Genomic DNA, 21,312 nt, shown 5'->3' with positions numbered 1-21,312 from the left:
AAGCTGTAGATATGTATTAATCTGATATATAAAAACTAGGTCTTAGCTTGAATAAAGCATTAGGCATGAATGGAGCCCCATAGGTGATAGATACTAGGCCATAGTGGACTTCACATTGTCTGTATTTTTTAAATCAAACAGAACTGTTCCCTTCAGTATTGCCTTTGACATTAATAGGTTGGTATTTGAAAAGTCACAGTTCACTAGATGAGCAGGCTTGTGAGTGCAAGCTCATTAAACAAACCCCCTTTTCTTGTTGTTCTTAAAAAATATGGTGACACCATACCACCACCTTGTGGCTTTGCTGTGCATGGACACATCGCCCCCAGTGAGAGGCCCAAAATTCAACCACATTTTCCAAACATATAAATCCAGGTGGAAGGTAATTTTAAGATCTATGGTATACTTTATAAGCAAGCACATTTCTGAGCAGCGCTCACCTGAGACAACACATTGCCGATAAGATCATCTGAGTTTCATAATGTATTTTTGGATGTGATATGAGGTGTCAGGCTAGTCATGCCAATTACATCTGTTCTAATTTCAGGCCACCAGTGCAACGAGATCAGAAGACGTCAAATACCCGCCTCTCTGAAGAGAAGGAACAAAAGAGTTTAACCCACCTGTTCCACTACAAGAAGTCCCTCACTTCCAAAATTTAACCTAGTGGAGTAAAAGCCCTTTAAGCTTTCCTGTCATTTTTCCATGTGTGGAAAAATGAAATGTGTACATGCTTTCTTTCCAAACCAGGAATATTTTGTTCATGACCCCCAAATACATACTAGCAGAGTTATAAGGACCTTTCTAAACCATATTTTAGTGTTCAGACATGTTTTTGATCTGCCATCCATTAGTCTTTTGATATTTACGTAATCCCACGGATGCAGTAGCAGTCCGTAATTCCACTTGGGATGCAGTCACTGCTGCTTGAAGGTAATGACGGATGATTCCCTGATCCAGGCTGCCTCTGGAGACCAACTTATTCCCTGGCTTGGGAAAGCTGCCTCTGCTTTTGTCCACAAGCCCAAAAGCCTACTGCATTCTCTCCCCTTTAATCTTACTAGCAACAAGTTAAATGGTAACTCATATTTCATGCAAGTTTTTAATATTGAAAGTCTAATGAAGATTTAGCATTCCACTTTTTAACAAGGCTGACATTATTGTTGAAAGAAAGCAAATACATTACTTTAATTAATATCAATTCATAAGTGTTCCTGGTTTATATATTAAACAAAGAGAGAAAGTGTCTTGTCATACACTATAATTGATTCTCCATTCAGCCATCATCGACTCAGAGCCCGTCTCCCCTCTTCTTCCATGGGAAGTGCATGATGGAAGCTGCCATGTAGAACTGTGATGGAAGCTGCCATGTAGAACTGTGTGTCCCTCAGACGCAGTTAATGCTGTGCTGTGATCACCTCACCCCTTCTCTCCTTATGACGAGCTTCAAGTCACCTCCAGCCAACTGTGCTTGTCTCCACCTGACATCTTCTGCTATCAACTAAGCAGCCTCTATTGTTTTAAGCTTAATGCCTTTGTGTATGGCACAGCCTTCCAATAACCGCACAGAGCCTGACAATACGTGTGCCATGGAGGCAGAAAGTTAGGCCAAAGGAGGTAATTAATAATAGCAGTTTAATGCAGCTGGGAATGAGAACTGCTTTACAAACCAAAACATCTTCAGCCATTTAGCTAAGTACAGAATTAACAAGATGACAAGGACCCGAATGGAGAGACAAATGCCCTGCCTTATGTGTTAGAGCACAGTAGACAGGAAAATCCCAGAGTTTTGGAAGATGCTCTGATCCTGTCAGACCATCATTCCAGTGGATATTATCTATTAACTAAATTCTGGGGTATCTTATTCTTCCTCCGCTCAATTCTCTCAATCCGAGCAAACTGAGTCAACACTGTGTTTTTCTCATACAGAAATCTCTACCCCAATGTAGGCAACATTCTCGTCCTGCCTCCTTACCTCTCTCCACTCTCCCTCCCCTGCCCCCACCACCACATACACACTCCGTCAAGTCAGTTATGTCGGTTTCCAAAGGAACAACAAGAAAGTAGACACCAGGGCACTTCACATTCTGTGCTTTGAATAAAAAAATATTTTTCTCTGAGATATACTGCTACATCCCTGCCCCCCAAAAAAACCCCAGAGATAAAGGCAGAGTCAGGAAAGACATCCTGTGGGTGGGCCGGTGGGAGGGGGAGGAGCCCCAGTACTTAAGAGAAATGTTTTTAAGCCAAAAGAAAGGATTTCATTTCTTCTTAATTGTTGGGCTGCAAGGCAAGCCAGTAATTATTTTGTCCCCCAGTACCTCAACAAAAAAAAAAGCTTACACTCAACGCCTCATGCCTGAATCACTCTGACCAACAATACTGGCTGCTGTTTCCGGGGAGAAAACATTCCAAAGCCCCTAGTCAGGATATTAATCCCACCCCATTTTTAAGAGAGAAAAATAAATCTTGTGCCAAGTGGAAGACAATTGGGACCGTGAGAGACGACCTGACCCGGAATACCGGCCAAATTCCTCTCAAGTCTAGTCCAGTCTCTTCATTCCATCAGTTTAAATCTAAAGGTATTTGGTCTCTCTGGCTGTACTGAGGCTACAACGCTGGCTGGGGACATGCCCACTCCCGCCCCCCGTCCCCGCAACTTCCTGAGAGGTAGAACTGCACAGACGTTACAGGCACACATTTGTTTCTCTGCAGGGTCAGCTAGGGCTTGGAGAGATGCTTCAGGAGCCAACGTGCGAAGAAAAGCTCCACCAACGCAGGCACACGAGTTACATTTATGCTCTATAAAATAAGGCATCTCCCAACTTATTTACCCTGGCACCATTATTTATCTGGCATTATATTCCAACAGTAACCCAGGGAGTTGCTTTGTGGTTACTCTGTTACTGCTCTTGTTTTGCAGTAACTCTGTAAATAACTTGTGTCACCGTTCTGTGTCCCATTTCCAGATGGAAGATAAGACGTTATTTCTGCTTCGGTGCAAAATCTTAGCAGCTGATGTAAGGAGGTGTTCAGATTCCTATCTAAGTTACATGCCAGACATTCTGCATTAGCATTGTTAGGCGGGTTATTTATCTGCAACCTGAATGTATTTCCAGGACAGCAAATGATGACTTATAAGCTATCGCCTATGATGTGATGTGCCAGCCTAGAGCAATGTTAGAAAAAATTTTTAAACCACCTCCCCTGAAGATCTTAGCTTCCACAAACTGATTCCACAGTTCTGTTTACCTTAATTAGCACAAAGCCTGGCCCTATTTGTTTATAACACTGTGTTAGTGACTACTTGCAACAGTTATGAAGCTGCCTACAAGGCCACTGGGTATGCAAGGAAAACTACGCAGTCATTACTACCCAGTAGAGGGCAAACACATTGTATTTTATTGCTAATTTGGACCAAATCCCTGTAATTTGGTGTTTAAAGATTGTGCACGGGTTATGAGCATACAGTTGTTGAATAAATGTACCATGGCATATTTTTAGCATCTGTGGATGTTTTAATTGAATAATAGTCTCCTTTCTGCATCGCTTAATGAAATGCATTGTATATTTGGGGATTGAAACAAGGTATACTATTTGGAAAAGCAATTACAAAAGAATTGGCTTTCTGTTGTCTAGAACTCCCATATACTGCTAGAATCTGGAGGGGCAAAACAAAATTAAAACCAAAAAATCTATATTCAGGTAGATGAACGTTTTTTCCATAGGATCTCCAGTCTCCCTTTGTTAAGAATGAAGCTTTATCCCTCCCCCAGCCCTCTCCCCAAGTGGAAGGTAGTTTGGGCAGTGTGTTGTGTTATTCCATTAGTTTATGTTTTAAGACTAAGAAGAGATATTTCTGTGTTATAAATTATTTATAAATACAAGAACAAAGGGAGGCTGTCAGGGCTGCTGCTACTTTGAGAAAATAAAAAGGAAATGATGAATTTATGGAGAATCCAATTTGATAAAGAGGGAGGAGATGCAACTGCTAATTATTAACATCCATCTGCAGACAGAGACCTGAAAATGGAGAATAAGATGGATACATTTACATCTGTCTGTCACCAAAAGAAATCTCACTAATGGCGTTCCACATTGTCACCAAGCTCCCCATATCCAGCTTAGAGAGGGCTGGAGACATCTGAGGATATTTTAATCAACATAAAGAGATGCGAGGAACTTTAGACATGGACACTCACAAACAACTTCACTTCTTCCCACACTCTTTGTTCCCTCCTCAAAAGCATAAAATAATAAAAAGCCGGGTGGCCTTTATCTTTATACCTCGTTGATTTGGGGCCCGGCTAGTTTTGAAAACTTTTCTATTTAAGCAGCTGCCTGCCACACCTCCACTGATCCCAAGGACAGTGTGGTGGCAGAGGCAGGATGAAGAGTGCCCAGGAAAAAAAAATGGTTTATGATGTGAGAATTTTTTATTATTATTATTTTATTTTGATGCTGAGCCTCTCTCTCGTCTTCTGGACACTGCTTTCATCAGCAGGAGGGAACTGAAAATGGGATGCTTTGAAAACTCAAGACGCTGAGCTGCTGCCTTCTTTTTTTGAAAGGAGCAGAGGGGAAGGATAAATATATTAAGAATTCGTCAAAGAAAAAGAAATGCTCCGTGCTTGTGTGCAGCTTGCTGATGAGGGGGAAAAACCAGCCCTTCATTTCTGAACCAGAGTTTAAGTCCAGAGGCTCCTAAAACGGGCTCGCAATCTCAACTTTGCCCTTGTCATCTTATTTTCAGTAGCAAGGTCATCTATACTTGGGAGGTTTCAAATCACCTTTGAAAAATTTAGGGCACTATTTTTATCTGTCACCCTTCTACACACAAGTCTTGGGCTGGTTCCCATATCTGCTATTCATAGATTTGGCAATTTTTTAGCCTGGATTTTTGAAGTGTTGTCCATCATGTGATTTCTCCCAGTTGGTCTGAATTAGCCGGCCAGGGTATGGGAAGAGGGGTTTTTTCGAATTCTCTTACTTTGTCACATATTTTTACATTAGGCAGGAGAAAAGAGTAGCACAGCCCTTTTTCAAGGTTTTGGAGATACTACTTTATTTATAGTTTTCTGCACTGTAGACCTTCTGTGAAGTAAGACTTGCTGACAAGATCACACAGCTATTAGTCCAAACCGGATTTGTCTTTTTCTCTTAACATTACTGTGATTTTTTTTTTTAACTGCAATTTTCCTGGTTAATAAAGCGATTTTACACATTTTCATGAACTTACTTAAAGAGTTTGGGACAACATGGATTTAAGAAAATGGGGATGCCTGCCCGCCATTTCTAAGGTTTCTATAAATGTTTCATTTAGTATTTAATATAGAAAATAAGACTGTCCACAGGAAGAAGTGACCAATGTCAGAGACAAAGACAAGAACTAAATAAATAAATGCGCTGACCACTACCTGTGTTCCTTCTGTCTGGACACTGCCCGAAAATTCGGTTAGGTAGAGAGACCAATATATATTTTGCAATTATTTATAAAGCTGATTTTTATTAAATTGTTTTTAAACATATTCTAATAACCTATGAAATGGAGATTTTTAAAATTAGTCTTTTCCCTCATGTTCAGTTTTATGAAAGTCATTGGTTTCACTGGAGAAGTTAAAACCCTGGAAACAGACCTGCAAATCTCTGTAGAGTTCCACACAATGGAAGGCTGGTCCTGAATTTAATGGGGTCACATATGGTGAATAGGAATAGATGGGCCTGTTTTTAATAGCAATTTTGTTAGAAAGGTACAGAGAGGTCAGCCAATAAATCAATCTAAAGTAAACTTTTGAGGATTTGTTCATTTCTCGTTTTTTTTTTTTTTTTTTCTTCTACCCAAATACTTTTCATTTATTATCTGGAATGTGTAGGGATGTATGGAAATTCCAGAAGACGCTTTCCCAACATGGTTTACCAGATGTCAGGATTAGACTGTGAGAGTTTTGGAGCCAGAGGCTCAAGAAATACCATAGGGTAGAGGGAACCGTGCGAAGACGTACTAGCTGGGTAAGTGGCAAGACAGGCGACCAGAGCATGACCCTTGCCTCCCAAAGGAACCCAGCCTCTGTTCTCCAAACCTGTGTAACTTTGACAAAGGAGAGGGAAGATAATAGAGATTTGGGGGAGTTGGGCAAGAAATGAAAGAAAAAAAGATTAACAGAAAACAGTGAGGAAGAAGAGAAAAAAGAAGATCACTCCGGTGGGGCGGTGCACAAAAACAACTGAATTCACACCAGCTGCTATCGAGCCGCTTACAACTCACAGAGACCCTATGAACGTCAGAGTAGAACTGAGGTCTGTAGAGTTCTCAATAGCTTATTTGCCTGGAATTAGATTGCCAGGCCCTTCTTCTGAGGTACCTCTGGGTGGACTCAAATCTCCAACCTTTCGGTTAGCTGTGGAATGTATGAACCATCTGCATCACCCAGGGACTCCTGCAGTTGAATCCAGCACCCCTTTATCTAGAAAGCAAATAGCCAGAGACGGATCTCAGGGGTTCACTTTCCCTTACATGACACATTCAGATACTGGAGTTGTCATAAGTACTTTCCTGGGTTTACAGATAAATAAGAAACCCTGGTGGAAAGAAGGGATGTTGACCTGAGAGGCAGAAAGCCTGCTTCTGCCACGAACTAGCTGGTGACTTGAGGAAACCGCTATACCCTTCCGGCCCTGTGTTTCTTCATCATCTGTGTAAAGAGTTTGGATGACACATTTCTTTTAAGAGCTATTACTGGGGGCTGCATTGGGTGAAGAAGGAAAAAGTTGAAGAAAAATCACCAGCTTTCGCCCTGAAAATTATATGTTCCTAGAATTTAGGCTAAGAATTTTCTCTCTGTCTTTCTTTCTCTCTCTCTCTCTCTCACACACACACACACTTGAAAAATAACCTGACTTTTTTTTGGTATGAATCATATCACATATTACAGAAGAGATGAAAGGTAAATTTTCAACCCTTTTCCATTTTCTCTTATATAGACAATAGTTTCACAAAATAAAGTCAGACTCAAAGATTTACAATGAACAAATTCTCCTCTAAGTTTCCTTCACCTAATTTCGAGAACCCCCAAACAACCTCATTTAATTTCAACAACTGAACCAGCCCTTCAGAAGGCAGTGAGTTCTCTGGATAGGACACAGCACAATAAACACTTGATGTATTTAACTCGCACCCTGAAGGGGGGAATCGTGGCCAGGAAACACAGACGCTTGTAAAGAATAACTTCAAATTTATGGAACGTAAAGGGTTTAAGATAAAGTTCTTAAATTTTTCACCCCAATGCTTTATTCAAAAAAATAGTAATAACTATAATTTCACCTTTACATTTACATGTCTCTCACACACACACGCCTGAGCCAAATTTAACTGCTCAGTGTCTCCAGTGCCCACTCACACTCTTTCCTGGAACCGGCATGTTCGTCATGGCTTCTCTTCTTCCCCATGCCCAGATTCTGTTCATCCCAACAGACACAGCTCCCATGCAGGGTCACCATATCTCTAGTTTCTTCCAGAAGGCCTAGTGGCTTAGTGGTTAAGAGTTTGGCTGCTAACCAAAAGGTTGGGAGTTCAAATCTACCAGCTGGTCCTTGGAAACCCTATGGGGCAATTCTACTCTGTCCTACACGGTTGCTACGAATTGGAACTCGCTCAACGGCACCTCGCAACAACAACAAAGTTTCCTCCAGGACAGTACTTGTTTATACCTATAGGCTCAATATAAATATCATTGGCTCTCACTTTTGATTTCTAGTTTAGACAATAAATTGTATAGTCATTTTGCTAGTTATCAACTTATTACTTCTCAGCTACGAATCTATCCCTTTTTGCCCTGCTCTGTGATTCTGGATACGAAAAATTCAGCCACTGAGAACCCTGTGAAGCAGTTCTCCTGTGACACACTTGTGGTCACCATGAGTCACAGGTTAACTAACTGCAATCGTTATTTTTCCCTCTTGCCTGATGGGCACAATGTTAGGCCTTGTCAGTAGAGGGCACTAAAGGGCCCCGGTAAGACCGTGGGGCCTCCCTTCCAGGTTCTGGTCTTGCTGCTGTGGGCTGCAGGTGGGTTCCTGGCCAGTGGTGTGCAGGGGACCCAGAAATGGACGCCCTCCGGCAGGTTTCACCAGCAACCCAGTGGTGGCTTCTCCATGAATTTCAATGACGCTCTAACACACAGCTTCCTGCTCACAAGCACCTCAGCAAACGTCTCTGCTGTCCAATGGGCAAAAGAAGGGTTCACAAATCCAGTTCCTGCTTCTTCCAGAAGTATAAGGTTGAGGACCTTAAGTGCCCCCACCCTCAGAATATTTGTACTGGAGTCCACAAACGTAAGACAAATTGTTAAAATAAAACTATATTAACAAAACAATACCCCCTTAGGCTTAAGAAATATAACTTTATTTTTAAATTAAGTATTTCTAAAATTATATAATAATTCCTGGGTGGTGCAAACGGTTAGTTAACACTCAGCTACTAACCAAAAGGTTGGAGGTTTGCGTCTGCCCAAAGGCACCTTGGAAGAAAGGCCTGTAGATCAAATTCGGAAAAGCCAGCCACTGAAAAGCCTGCAGAGCACAGTTCTACTCTGACGCACATGGGGTTGCCACAAGTCAGAGCGGACAGGAAGGCAGCTGGCTTATAATTATATAAAAACCTATAATTCAGGATCAAAACTACCTGCTAAAACCAATGGGAAGAGGTTCCGCAGAGTGTGGGATTAAAACTATAGACGTTTGCTAGAAGCGTTATTTAACTGACCTCACATGTTTTAAACCACTGGAGTATGACCTCCCTTAAGGCAGGACTAGTGCTTTTGCTTGATGATTTGTACCTAATATGTGATACAAAAATACTGATTGGAAAACAAATGTGCCAATTAACGTCGAAATCTTAGTAAAATGGGAATCTTCCAGTTTCTAATTTTAAACTAATTTTATAAATTTGAATTCTTACTGGTAAAAGGACAAGAAGAAGAGTTCTGATGGTTCTCTGAACAGGGACGTGATGTCAACACAGCATCAGCAGAGTCTAAATGGGACTGTGATAGATTCTATTACTCCTTCATCAAATACTCCAGTTCCCGCCCCTGTGGTGTCCTCTTCACCTTGTTGACATCATGGCTGACCATGTGACTTCTTGAGACATTAACAGGTGAACAGGAGTAACATGTGTTACTTCCATGACAATCCTTTCTTGGTCACTGTATAGTTGGCCATTTCTTCTTTCCCTGTGCCATGAAACTGGCAACATCCCCATAATGTACTTTTAGCCTGAGTCCCAAAGTGGTAATTTGGAGCAGTCAATCCATGATGGACATGCATAATACATACCTTTGTGGTTGTAAACGACGGAAAATTTCAGACTGTGCTCACTCCTCACTTATCAACTATCTCATTATCTGATGTTTCACATCTGTAAAAATAGTAAAAAATCTACGCTCTATTTTGCACATTAACAACGTAAGTCTGGCAGTACCAAAGCCCGAGGTGTAAGGCAAGAATAATGTTGGCTGTGATGGTTAAGGTTATATGTCAGCCTGGCTGGGCCATGATTCTTGGTGGTTTGGCAGTTATGTAATGATGCGATTTGGCAGTCGTGTAATGAGGTAATCATTCTCCATTTTGTGATCTGATGTGGTCATCTTCCATTTTCACATACTGCCGATTTTTGCCTAAGAACCTAGTCTTTAGAACCTAACCATGTCAGTAGGTGAGAAGCGGGTATATTTGTTACCATATGTAACCTAATTTATTCTAATTAATTTCAGAAAGCAAGGGATAATTGGAAATGAAGAAAAAAGGAGAATGAACACTCAAAAAATAGGTTTCCAGCCTGAATGACAGGGAGAATGGTAGAGCCCAGGGAGATCATATGTTCCCAACATAACACAAGTCCAGGCACCCTGTTGTGAGTGCTTTCATCCTGGCTTCTAAATTATAATTTTCATTACAAATGTGGAACCCCCAACTCCATCACTCTAACTAGAGTGCAAACTATTTCGGATTCTATGTATAAACCAAATGTGTGAAGTATCAATTTCTACTAACAAGAGAACTAAGGATATCAAGTAGAAAATGTGAAAATATGATGGTTATGTTTAAACCCCTAGACAGCTACCCATGAAGGTAAGGCAAGGTACATTTTTTTTTTCACAAAGTCTGTGTATTAATAGCAGTTTTATATATTAAGATTTTGTGCATTAAGTTCTAATAATGATGGGAGGTGGAGTATATTGGACAAATCAGTACATCCACCTCAACTACGGAATGGGAAAACCATTAAACTCTTTAGGATACGCAAAACATTATTGTAAATATCTACAAGAACACACAAAGCCTTCTATTATTCCACACAATAATGAGTGGTTAAGCTAACCAAGTATTTCAGTCTTCCACAGTTTGCCAATTTCTAAGTAATCAGTGAACAAAACAAACCAAAATATACTCAACACCAAAACTATGTTCAATACAATTCTGTTTTTGAAGATGCATATGGCACCACAGGATCTAGCAAGACTTCAGGATCATTATTTTGACCCCTGTTAACAATCGAAAGAGGCAGCAATAGTATCCTGTGAGACGGCATAGTCTAATGAATTTAGAGTCAAGTCAGAAGACTTAGATACAAGACCTCGCTTTGTCATTTATTAATAGGGTGACCATATACTCTGATTTTCCCAGAGCAGGCCCAGTTTGTAGTGTTGATCTGGCAAACTTATTAATAACATTCTCTCTCACTCTCAAAGTTATCCCCATTGAAAAACAAATGATATGGTTACCCTACCTGTGTCCAACCTGAAAATCCATTTAAGACTTCAGAACTCTGATTTCCTCTATTACATTAGTATTGTATTATATAACATTATTATTATAATTTTTTTATTATTATATTAATATCATACGCAAGCAAAATTTTGCTGAAGGTCATTCAAAAATAGCTGCAGCGGTATATCCACAGGAAACTGCCAGAAATTCAGGCTGGTTTCAGAAGAGGACATGGAACCAGGGATATCATTGCTGATGTCAGATGGATCCTGGCTGAAAGCAGAGAATACCAGAAGGATGTTTAAAAAAAAAAAAAGGCATTCGACTGTGTGGATCATAACAAATTGTGGGTAACATTGTGAAGAATGGGAATTCAAGAACACTTAATTGTGCTCATGAGGAACCTTTACATAGATCAAGGGGCAGTTGTTCGGACAGAACACGGGGATACTGATTGGCTTAAAGTCAGGAAAGGTGTGTGTCAAGGTTGTATTCTTTCACCATACCTATTCAATCTGTAAGCTGAGCAAATAATCTGAGAAGCTGGTCTATGTGAAGAAGAATGGGGCATCAGGATTGGAGGAAGACTCATTAACAACCTGCGTTATGCAGATGACATAACCTTGCTTGCTGAAAGTGAAGAGGACTGGAAGCACTTACTAATGAAGATCAGAGACCACCGCCTTCAGTTTGGATTGCACCTCAACATAAAGAAAACAAAAATCCTCACAACTGGACCAATGACAACATCATGATAAATGGAGAAAAGATTGAAGTTGTCAAGGATTTCATTTTACTTGGATCCACAATCAACAGCCATGGAAGCAGCAGTCAAGAAATCAAAAGACGCATTGCATTGGGTAAACCTGCTGCAAAGGACCTCTTTAAAGTGTTGAAGAGCAAAGATGACACCTTGGAGACTAAGGTGTGCCTGACCCAAGCCATGGTATTTTCAATCACATCATATACATGTGAAAGCTGGACAATGAATAAGGAAGACCAAAGAAGGGTTGACACCTTTGAATTGTGGTATTGGTGAACAATATTGAGTATACCATGGGCTGTCAAAAGAATGAACAAATCTGTCTTAGAAGAAGTACAACCAGAATGCTCCTTAGAAGCAAGGATGGCGAGACTGCATCTTACATACTTTGGACATGTTGTCAGGAGGGACCAGTCTCTGGAGAAGGACATCATACCTGGCAGAGTACAGGGTCATCGGAAAAGAGGAAGACCCTCAATGAGGTGGATTGACACAGTGGCTGCAACAATGAGCTCAAGCATAACAACAATTGTAAGGATGGCTCAGGACCGGGCAGTGTATCGTTCTGTTGTGCGTAGGGTCGCTATGAGTTGGCACTGACTGGACAGCACCTAACAACAACAACAACAGATTGAAGGCAGTAATAACATCCTATCTACAACAAGTACAAGCGTTCTGAGGATCAAATTGAGATAAAATGCGAAAGTGCTTTTTAAGTGTTATACACATTTAAGGAGCCCTGGTGGCGCATTGGTTAAAGTGCTTGGCTGCTAACAGAAAGGTTGGTGGTTCGAACCCATCAGCCGTTCCACAGGAAAAAGATGTGGCAGTCTGCTTCTGTAAAGATGTACTCTGTCCTATAGGGTCGTATGAGTTGGAATCGACTTGAAGGCAGTGGGTTTGGTATACGCAATTAAGGTATCATCATTGGAAAATTTTAGTCAATAGCATATCAAAGAAAACACTGTGTCCTTTTTATTTCCTTCATCCACTCATTCACCAAATACTTCACTGAGTTACTCATATAAGCCCCACAACCCATCTATCACTGTCCTACTGTGGTGGCTTGCATGTTACTGTGATGTTGGAAATTAGACCACTGCTATTTCAAATACCAGCAGGGTCACCCATGGTAGACAGGTTTCATTAGAGCTTCTAGACTAAGACAGACTAGGAAGAAAGGCCTGGCAATCTACTTCCAAAAATTAGCCAGTGAAAATTCTACCTATAGATCACAACAGAATATTGTCCAATACAGTGCTGGAAGATAAGCTCCCTAAGTTGGAGGAGACTCAAAATACACAATGACTGCAACAATGGACTGAAATATGACAACGATCATGAAGATGGTTCAGGACCAGGCAACAATTCATTCTGCTGTATTTGGTGTCGTCATGAGTTGAAGTCCATTAGATGGCAGCTAAAAACAACAACTAGAAGACAGGGACTGTGTTGACACTGGGAAAAGAGATGAAAAGAAATAAATGGTCCATACCCTCCCACAGCTTTTACACTAGTGTCTTGTGAAAATAATCCTGTTGGAAAAGTCCAAATGAATAAGGGCAACTCTATTTTTTCTATTTAATGGGGAGACAGCTAAAGGGAAGGAAAGAGTCCCCATCAGTGCAATTTAGTCTATTTTGGACGGGGACTAAGGCTCAAGGATCCTATTTCACATCCACACTCTAGCCAATTTATTATTTTGTTTTTAAAGGATTAGTGGAAATTCTTATAGAGTCCTTGATCTTACATCAGGTGACCTCCTAGTTCCTCCTAGCCTCTAGGCAGGACTGTCCTTAAAGGCAAAAACAAAAATAGGGCTAATCCTTGCAACGGTAGACAAAGTTTGTCAGTCATGTTTATACTGACCCCAAAAACCAAGGTTCAGGTCGTTATTGTCAAATTTAAGGCTCCATCTTTGGAATTTTATGAGCTAACACAGTCCTAAAGACCTCAGAACAATCCAATATTCTCAGCTGAGAAATAGAGGACTGTGAAGGGTAATAAAAGGAAGGAGGGAAGACTTCCATCATCAAATATCCAAACAAATCACAACTTAGCAGGTTTTTGGCAAATGGTCTAGAAGGTAACTTTTCAGGGTGAATATAAATATTGGTCTTTTTCTGCTACATTCTGTGGATATCAAAATAAAAGTTCTCCTTTACTCTACAAATGTTGATTTTGAATTGCTACTGTTAGGTGCACAAAAATAAATGTGTGTCTTCACTTTCAAAAGACCGAAATCAGAGCCTAAGTGCGTGCTCCACATCTCTTCCAGGACCCAGAACCATATTTTACCTATGAGAGAAGAAAAACACCTTGACAAATCTGATCCAAATGCCTGCCGTGCTGCAGATACAACCACCATTCAGAGAGCTCCAAGTGCCCTCTTTTGGCCCAAAGACAGAATTGCAACCCCTTCCTATTGTCAAAGGAGCCCCTTGGATAAAGAATGTGTTTACAACCAAGCCCTTTACTTATGAGCAAACCACAATGATGACTAGACAAATGGAAGTTGCCTCTAGTCAAAGCACTCCTGCTCTCAGAAAGCTCATTAAATGACTTTCATTATACCATTCCTCTCATCCTGGTCGGCAAACACAGCTCATTCTTAACCCTCTCGAGTTGAACACTGGATTTTAATAGCAATTCGTCAGGGAACACACAGTGCTCTGTCTTGTAAGCTGCCTCTGAGAACAGGTTGCAGCCAGCAGTTATCTTTCCCCTTCTTCTCTCTCCATTTAGCATGTATTTCATTCTGTCCTATACTATAGTTAGCTATTTACAAAATAGCTTGGCAGGTCCTTGAAAGCATGGACTATGTATTTGTTTATTTCTATATTCGCCAAACCAGACAAAGTGCCTGAAATGTAGCTGTAATGCTGAAAAGACTGTGGAATGCCTTAGAACTCATATGAAAAAAAAAAAAATCTTCAACTGCATTATTTTTGGAACTGATTTTCTTCCTTTCATCTACATTGTTCTAATCCTCTGGTAAAATTTTCAGTAATTTTCCTTTTTAGGACATTTGGAATGGATCACAGCAAACAAAACTCCATGATATTAGACAGCCTAAGCTGATCAAAGGCAAGAGGAGGAATTCCAGGTTTTATAGTCTCCTTAACTAGGTCTCCACCTAAAAACAATCTACAGAAAATGTGGTATAAAGTTCGTTTTAACTCTCAGCCTTCTATCTCGCCAAAGAGCTAGTACAGTTGATTATGAATTCAAAAACCTACTAGGTCAAGAGCAAATCTTTGATGCTAGTTATGGGGAATTCCACCATTGTTTGAGTGATATCTTGAGTAACATCTTAAACCAAATCTTTCCTCAGGTGATCTGCCCATCAACTTCACCGCCGAGTAGTAGATAGGTGGTATAAATGTTTGCTTAGTAAGTTACAGTGATTTTTTAATGTGACATACACTTCAGATATTATATCAGTTCTTTACTAAATATGAAGTTCCAAAGGATAAAGTGGGCTGGACATTCCATACCAAACCCATTGCCAAACCCACTGCCATCGAGTCAATTCTGACTCATAGCGACCCCACAGGACAGAGGAGAACTGCCTCGTAGAGTTTCCAAGGACCGCCTGGTGGATTTGAACTGCCAACTTTTGGTTAACAGCCGTAGCTCTTAACACTGTGCCACCAGAGTTTCCGAATGTTCCATGTATAGCCCTAAATCACGAAGCACAATACAGGTCCATATTGGGCACTTACATCACCAAATTAAGTTTTCTCAGCAGTTACCCCACAAGAAGCTTGAAGATGTACTGTGCAAACCTGGATCAGATAGGACAATTCTTCACCCTGAATTGAGCATCCTCCAGGTTCACCACTGGTGCCTTGGCGGTCACTTGACTGGAAAGGCAATGTATGTTGCCAAAGACCATGCCCCCCAGCCAGTGGGGCTCAGTCCATGTCACTAACTACCTGAGTGGCCAAGATTTACAGAAAGTAGCTGAAACACAAGCCCAACAGAGACACCCAATATAAATGAATAGAATAAAACTTGTTATAGCAAGATAGTCATGGATGGCACATTGGAGTCAACTTGATATCTGCATAGGCAAGTATTATAAAAAACCAAAATGAATCTCTAGTGGGACTCAGAAGGTGTAAATCACCTCCTTTTCCCTATTCCAAGAAGGTTTTACAAAGTAGCTAAGTTAGGAACATTGCTTTCCATTAGGAGTTGTGGCAAAGGATCAAATGTAAAAAATCAGTGGAAAAAAAGATACGGTGGCACATAAATGGCATCCTGGGTGGCACAGGTGGTTAAGTGCTTGGTTAGTAGCCTAAAGGTTGGCAGTTCAAACCCACCCAGAGGCACCTCGGAAGACAGGCCTGGCGATCTGCTTCTGAAAGATCACAGCCTTGAAAATCCTACAGGGCTGTTCTGCTCTGCACACACGGGGTCACCATGAGTCACAACTGACTCAACGGCAACTAGCAACAACAACAAGCCCATAAATAGAACAAAGATCCTTTCTAGAAATTAACAATTTTTTGAAGAGTAAATTTTAAAACATCCAAAATTTTACCTCTTTCTTTATGTTAATATTTGAGGAACTGGTGACTAAATTGCAATGTGACATAGTAACGTAATTTAATGAGACAAAGTAATTAATTAGTGGAGACTTTACAAGTTATTGTAAAACACCTATAGTTAGTAGGAGCCCTGGTGTCACAATGGTTAAGCACTCGGCTGTTAACCAAGTCCACCCAGCAGCTCCATGGAAGAAAGATATGATGATCTGCTACCATAAAGATTACAGCCTAGAAAACCCTATAGCGCAGTTCTACTATGTCACTTGGGGTCGCTATGAGTTGGAATTGACTCAATGGCCCCTAACAACATAGTTAGGAAGCAGAGCAATACATACAGAACACTAGTCTTTAAGGCAATGAGAAATTTCCATTTTAAATCTTAGCTCTAAAGTCTATCATGAATAAAAATAACTTTTCCCTATACAGTCGATAAACCCTTGATACCTGAGTATGTTCATGTATGTATACATAAATATATATGTGTGTGGGTGGGTATAAATGTATTTGAATGTATATATACATAATCACAAAACATAGTTGCTTGGGGAAATATTCAAATCAAGGGACAAACCAATAAATCTCTTTTGCAAAAACTATTTGTTAGTATTTCCCCTAAACAAATAAAAAAGGAAATATGTTATTAAATATGATATATTTATTAACATTTCCAAGATTGCTCCAGGTTTATAAATTTTCTCTCGGAGCTGAAGCATTTTGCATTTTATCATCATGCATAACCCTTTAGTTCAGCAGAAAAGGAGGTTTGCTGAGAAATATACCCAGTCCTTTGCCGCCACCATAACTGTCAAGAAATTAAGAGTACCCAATGTTGCTGGATCATCCACTGTTACACGAAAATAGAAGAGGCAAAGGAGGAAATCTTATAATGATAATGATATGCCCATTTTCCTCTTATCTCAGATAGAATAAAGTACTACTCATATATAGATATATGTTCATGTACCTATGTGTGTGTGTGTGTGTCTTCCCTGGGTGGCTAAAATGGTTTGCGCTTATGTAAATAAAAATTAACACAAGGCTGATCCCCAAAGGGTGAAGATAATTCGCACCCCTACTTTCCCACTTCTCCATTTCTGACACCAGCCACCCACGTGGTATTTTCTCTCTCGCGCGCCCTAACTACCCAGAGTTAGATCAGACTTCATGTCCAGCTATCCTGAGCCAGGTTAAAACATCCCTGGCCACCTAAGGCCAGGTCGTCAGGGAGCAGCCATAGGCTCAGAAGTCTGCACAACTCCCCATGCTTCAGACCTATTGTCCTTCTCTGTCTTTCTCTCTCTTCCCCTGGGACTAGGTCACAAGCTAGAAGGACTCTATCCTTCTTCATCCACTGTTCATTCAGCCTTTTTCCATCACCCAGCCACCCAGAGCTGGGTCTATACAAACTGATGCTGTACTGCCTGCCACTTTTGGCTCATTGCCCCTGTGGGTTCGGTAATTAACTAGGATGACTCACAAAGCTCATGGAGGCTGTTACCTGTACTTACAGTTACCAATTTATTATAATCAGAAAGGACACAGCTTAGAGACTCATCAGGCAAGGTCTGGGAGAGATCCTGGCACCGGGAGGCTTCCACTGTCCCCAGGGACATGCCGCATCCTTTCCCATGCATTGATGTTCTTACCAATTCATGAGGCATCACAGAGAGCACTCCCAGGTCCTGGGTCCCCTAGTTATTGGGACCTCAGTGAACATACATGACTTGGGCCTTAATGCATAATTATAATAGATTCAATCAATGAATATGCATGACTAATTAGGCCCCCTCTCTCCCTGAAGTTAGTTTGCCAGGTGTGGGGCCCTGTAGCCCCTACTTGCCCAGCTATTTTGGAAAACAAAGGCATCTTGATTGCTGGAGTTATTTGCAGAAACAAAAGTCAAACAGCCAAACCAAGTTCTTTGTCCGACTACTAACTTAGGGTTTGGCAATTCAAACTCACCTGACAGCACAGTGGAAGAGAGGCCTGGTGATTTGCTTCTGTAAAGATTATAGCCAAGAAAGCGCTACAGAGCCATTTCTACTCTGTAACACTTGGGTTGCCATGAGTCAGAATAGACCTGAAAGCAGTGAGTTTGGTTTTATATAAAACACAAATTATTATGGAATCCAGGGTTCTTAACCTTTTTCGTTCCATGGACTCCACTGACAGTCTGGTGAAATTTATGGATCCCTTCTTAGAATGATATTTTAAGTGCATCAAATAAGAGGATTACAAAGGAAACCAATTATATTTTAATACATTAAAATACTTTAAAATTGAAAATCTTTACATAATACACACATTTGTTTAACTTATCAAACATCAATATCCAGTAATGTATTTAATAACTACCATAAATTTGAAGCAGTGGTGAGCATCGATGGTATTTTCAGAGATCTGCAACAACTATAATGTGCTATAAATAACATCTGTGATATCTACTGGTGACAAATTCATAGATAACGCTAAAGCCATTGTAGTCTGTTGCCTGTATGCATAATTGAAAGAAATGTTAAATTTCAGTGAGAGATTGTTGTTGTCAGGTGCGCTCGAGTTAATTCCAACTCCCAGGGACCCCATGTGACAGAGCAGAGCTGCCCCATAGGGTTTTCCAGGCTGTAATTTTTATGGGAGCAGACCATCAGGTCTTCCTCCCGTGGAGCCACTGCGTGGGTTCCAACGGCCAATCTTTCAGTTAGTCGCTGAGCGTTCAATCACTGTGCCACCAGGGCCCTTGGTGAGAGGTTAGTGAAAAAAAAATTAATTTTTTTCCTCCATCTATGTCTTGGGTCCCCATACCTTAAAAATCCGCTTAAGCAGTCTAACAATATATACACACAGGTCTTCTATGGTCTGATCTGGGTAAAGTAATAGTGAGGTATACTCCTTGTTTAGGAGTAAAATGAGCATTCATATGTCCTTCTGTGTTATTCATACAGCTTACATAAACCTTTACAATGATGAAGTTATACAGATTTAAGGTTATTAATGGAACTGGCACGGGCATTTAGTAAAGCACTGAATGGTTTCTAGACCACGTGACAAAATGGAGGAGTTTTAGAGAATTAAATGACAAAGAGGTAAAAGAAAGGAGGTCAAATTTATCTGGATATTTTAATAGAATAGGGCAAGCCTAAATTCAATGATGATTAAGAAATGATCCAGAGACTTCACATAAAAGATGTTCACTAACCACTGTTTCCAAAGGTTGTTCTGTGGCTTCAGATCTCGATGGAACAACATGGACTACAGAGCTAGATGCAGACAGAGCTTGAGAAAGCTGGAGTAAAACAAATCTCAGCTAGAACAGAGGAGAAGCACCGTTCATGGAGCTTGCCTTGAGAAGAGAGTGGAGGAAATGAAGTAGGGTCGGTGTGGTAATGATAAGGAGTAGGGTTAAGGGGCGGAGGAAAAGTTTTGTCTGAAAGCCTGAGACAAAACTGAGGCTCTCCACTGCCTGAACATCACCTCAAGGTCAAAGTCAAGGTCCTAACCATGGCCTGCAAGGCCTACATGATCCCCATCCCCCACCCCCACCCCACCCCATTAACTTGTCTAACCTTATATCTTACTATCTGTTACTCTCACTCACTCATTTCCAGCTACCCTGGCATCCTCTCTAGCCTCTCTAATCCAGGCCCATTACCGCCTCCAGGCCTTTGAGCTTACTCTTCCTGAGCAAGGAAGGGTCTGGCTGGTTCCACATAGCTGGTGAAAAAGTCAGGTTCTCAGTGGCCTGAAATTTAAGATAAGATAAACTTACTTATTTATCTCATTTATAGACTAATGCCCAAATAAAATTTTAGCTCAGTGAGGGATTTTTTGCCTTCTTCATAGCCCTGCTTCCAAGAAGGCCCTCGTGATGTCTCTCTCAGTGCCTTTTGATTAATTCGTGTCTCAGCAAATCGCCTTGAGCCTCCGTTTTGTGTCTTTCCCAATGCACATCCATCATCAGACCAATGAAAGAAAGAGGATAAAGGAAAAAAAAAAGGTAAGGTCTTTTCTTGCCCATATTCTTGCTCATTTCTGTGTAGCAATGTGAATCACCCTGAGCGGAGTACAGAGAGGCCAAGGTTACCTGGTTGTCACCTGTCTCCATATGATTGTTTGGAGAGGAACAGCAGGAAGGATGTGTCAGGGAGACTCTCAGCTTCTCCCAGAAGCAATTTTTTTTTTTATAGCTGGCCCCTCTCACTAAACAGAAATAAATTTCATTTTAGTAACTTTTATAGACTTGGGGGAAAAAAAAAAGAAGTTGCCATCGAGTCAGTTGTGATTCATGGCGACCCTACACGTGTCAGAGTAGAGCTGTTCCCCACAGGATTTTCAACGGCTGATTTTTCTAAAGTAGATTGCCAGGTCTTTCTTCCACAGTGCCTCCGAATGGACTTGAACCTCTAACCTTTCAGCTAACAGCCAGGTACTTAGCCATTTCTGCCACCCAAGAACTCCTAGAAAAGGAAATATAATACTAAAATCACCGAAATAGTGACAACTAAGCAGAATAAGGAAACCCTGGTGGCATAGTGGTTAAGTGTTACGGCTGCTAACTAAAAGTTTGGCGGTTCAAACCCACCAGGCACTCCTTGGAAACTCTATGGGGCAGCTCTACTCTTTCCTATAGGGTCGCTATGAGTCAGAATTGACTCAACCACAATGGGTTTGGTTTTTGGGGTTTTTTTTAAGCAAAATAAAGAATTACATTAAGATTATGGGATTGAACCAAAGATAAAAATTCATGGCTGAGTATCAGGCTTTTAACAGGAAGACATACTAAACTTCAGCCTAGCTTTGCCCATACTCTAAAATCATTTAAAACTAAACCAATTCTCTCAGAGAGTAAATAAGATTTTTTTTTTTTTTTCTGCCAGAGACGAATTAGACAATTTCCTACTGGCTAAAGAATTACCTGCTGATCACTGGAATTTATTAAGTATATAAATTCTCAGATTATACGTAAGAGGAGATGTGTGTGCGAGGAAAGAGGACAACGGGGTCATGTGCTTTAGAAAGAGGCCAATATCCTTCAAACCAAAAGATCAGGTTGGCAGGCATTAAATCATTTGGTTACAGAGAAATCAGAATAAAGAGTTAGCCAAAACTGAAATATGAACTAAGGAAACCTCTCAAAAGGACAAAAGCTACTATCTGTAACTCAGAAGCCACCCTTCTGAGCTCTGTGTATGATTCTTGTCCTAAGATAAGGTCCACCATGTCTCATGA

General features: G+C 40.7%; 1 long non-coding RNA gene across 8 annotated transcripts in view; it reads right to left on the bottom strand.

Moving 5' to 3' along the window:
* Nucleotides 1-21,312, bottom strand: part of LOC111753002 (uncharacterized) — a 308,317-nt gene that overhangs the window by 112,302 nt on the left and 174,703 nt on the right. The window contains exons 4-5 of one of the 8 annotated variants that reach the window (XR_010323124.1): nucleotides 10,905-11,040; nucleotides 441-9,415 (exon numbers count right to left, since the gene is read on the bottom strand). The exons of 5 other annotated variants lie outside the window; for them this stretch is intronic. This is a non-coding gene — a long non-coding RNA (uncharacterized LOC111753002). Of the gene's footprint in view, nucleotides 1-440; nucleotides 9,416-10,904; nucleotides 11,041-11,757; nucleotides 12,142-21,312 lie in introns of those variants that run through there. 2 more of the 8 variants (XR_010323126.1, XR_010323128.1) reach the window with 2 other exon arrangements.

Source organism: Loxodonta africana, chromosome 10, assembly GCF_030014295.1.
Source record: "Loxodonta africana isolate mLoxAfr1 chromosome 10, mLoxAfr1.hap2, whole genome shotgun sequence".
Lineage (NCBI taxonomy): Eukaryota > Metazoa > Chordata > Mammalia > Proboscidea > Elephantidae > Loxodonta > Loxodonta africana.
This window is presented reverse-complemented; position numbering and strand designations above follow the sequence as displayed.